General features: G+C 55.0%; 1 protein-coding gene across 1 annotated transcript in view; it reads right to left on the bottom strand.

Moving 5' to 3' along the window:
• The window catches only part of fgf22 (fibroblast growth factor 22), a 30979-nt gene that overhangs the window by 27390 nt on the left and 1089 nt on the right, over positions 1 to 2500 (bottom strand). The window lies entirely within an intron of this gene.

Raw genomic sequence — 2500 nt, 5'->3', positions numbered from 1 at the left:
CGCTCCACCACAATAGAAGTCATTTGAAGTCGTAAAAGTGAATGGTACTTTCACAGAGAAGGCTGCTTTTACAATGGGTGTGTGTGACTTTTTTTGTTTGTGTGGATGTGAGAGTGTGTGTGTGTGTGTGTGTGTGTGTGTGTGTGTGTGTGTGTGTGTGTGTGTGTGTGTGTGTGTGTGTGTGTGTGTGTGTGTGTGTGCATGTGTGTGTGAGTGTGTGTGTGTGTGTGTGTGTGTGTGTGTGTGTGTGTGTGTGTGTGTGTTCGTCTGCATTTATGTGCGTGTGTGTGTGTGTAGGTGTGTGTGTGTGTGTGTGTGTGTGTGTGCGTGCTTGTATCTGTGTGCATTCATGTTTTCACGCGGGGTCAGTGCATTTTGCGTTGCTGCTCTCCATGTTTATCTGAGCCGTCATAAAGAATGATTACCAGCTCATCCAAGGCGTGTCACCTTTAGATTGGAATCTATTACCTGTCCCGTTTTTATGATCGTATCACAATCACCATTACAATCACCATTACAATAAAAACCAAAACACCTCCTCTCCCCACCGAGCTCTCTGGGGGCCCTCTGTTCCGACGGGGCCAGGGTCCACCCGGCCAGGCCAGCCCAGGGGTCAGCACTCCGGTGTCTCTCTTGTATCGGTGTCGCCGTGCCGGTCATTAAACATGCATCTCTCCCTGCCCCTCCCCCCTGCCCGTATCAGTATCAAGGCAATGGCTGCTTCAGGAGGTGTTTTAACTCCCTGTTGAAGACTCTCTTTCCTCATACGCCGTTTACAAAGATCGGCCTCAAACAAAACCGAAAGTGTCTCAGAGTAGGAGCTCCAATCTGCCTCCAGGACGGGTCCCGTGGCCCCCGGGGGTGAAAGACGACAGGTGGGTGGGTGTAGGTGTCGCTGTGAGGCCCAGGAGGACCGCGCGTTTGGCACCGGGTCGAGGCCAGGGTGCAGGTACACTCCCTTCTCTCTCTGGGAACCTGCGGCGGCTCGTTCTTTTCCACCAAAGGAAACGAGAGATTGAGGGCTGAAGCGAACGAGGGGCGTTTCGTTTTACTCGCACAGAGCCGCGGCACACACCTCGCTAAGCACTTCTGACAAGACCCTGGAATGGTTCTCGCTGTGCTAGGCATCTCCTGTTGGTGTTTTCCAAGGGCCGTGAAACGACAATTTGCCAATGCCAACCCGACGTCTGCACAGTTCAGGTTGAAGCCGGCGGCGATGTGTTATTGTAGCGCACTGACCCATACTTTAACCAATAAATTACAAATAAGAAATCCCCACTTGGACAAAGGGCGCCCCAATAAAAGCCTGCCGACGATAACTCACGTCCACCTGAATCCATACCAAGAAGAACGGCCAGGCGGCTAATCCCAGCAGGATAACAAATGTCACCCGGACTGTAGATCGATGCCCCCCCCCCCCCCTCCCCCCCCTACAACAACAGCCGGTCCTACCCCCTCCCTCAGAAGCCCGGTGGAAAAACTCTGACTCACATGCTTGTGTGAGAAGGCATTAACAACCAAACATACACAATAATAGCCTCAAAGGACCATCCATTCACTCCGACGTTCGGTTATTTAGTACAGTCAGTCTGTCAGACAGTCAGTCAGTCAGTCAGACAGTGAGTCAGTCGGTCAGACAGTCAGTCAGTCGGGCCGTCCATCACTGAGTCCGTCCATCGATCCCTCCGCGAGCCGGTTACCCGGCCCGTCCGAGGAGGGGTCAGCCCGTGACCAGAGAGCGAGTCGCCCCGGTCTGACCTGGTCAAGCGTCTGAAAGACACCCATTGATGACGAGCCGTTGAAAAGCGGCCCCCTCTTCTCAGGTGTCCCCCCCCTGCCTGCGGGCCCCTGTGTACCGACGCTGCAGGGCAGAGAGAATAACCTTATAACCTCGTACGGGTCGTTCTATGGACTGCACCCCCCCCCCCGCACTAGTGGGAGCCGCTTGGGAGGGCGGCGGGGGGGGGGCGGGTGCGGAGTGATGGGGTGAGCCGAGGCCAGGCTGAGGGATCCACGCTGCACCGGCGACACGCAGAGAGCGGCGGACAGCTGTCGTCCGCGCACGGGGATCGTCTGCAGGACGCCGTTTGAAAGGACCTCATTCACAAAAGCGCTGTTCTAACCGCTGTGACCACAGGAAGCGCGTCTACAATAGGTGTCTCGCATTCACCTTTCACCATTCACGCGCACACACAGACACACGTGCACACATTCATCGACGGCGGTATCAACCGTGCACGGGCAATGCTGAACTCGTTGGAGGGCAGATACCGGGGGGGTTGGGTGTCTCGGTTGTGTCATGGGAACACCTTGACAACCAGCGAGGGTGGAGCTGATGACCGGACCAAACACCGTGCGGTTACTACTCGCTTTCCTATCAATTATCTACCGCTCAACGTTCGAAATGATATCACAAAAATCAGGGTCCAACACACATCTGGGATTCTAGCTCACACGCTGAATGCGAGCGAGCTCAAGCGCATGCGATTAAGAACACACC

The sequence above is a fragment of the Gadus morhua genome, chromosome 12 (assembly GCF_902167405.1).
Source record: "Gadus morhua chromosome 12, gadMor3.0, whole genome shotgun sequence".
Lineage (NCBI taxonomy): Eukaryota > Metazoa > Chordata > Actinopteri > Gadiformes > Gadidae > Gadus > Gadus morhua.
This window is presented reverse-complemented; position numbering and strand designations above follow the sequence as displayed.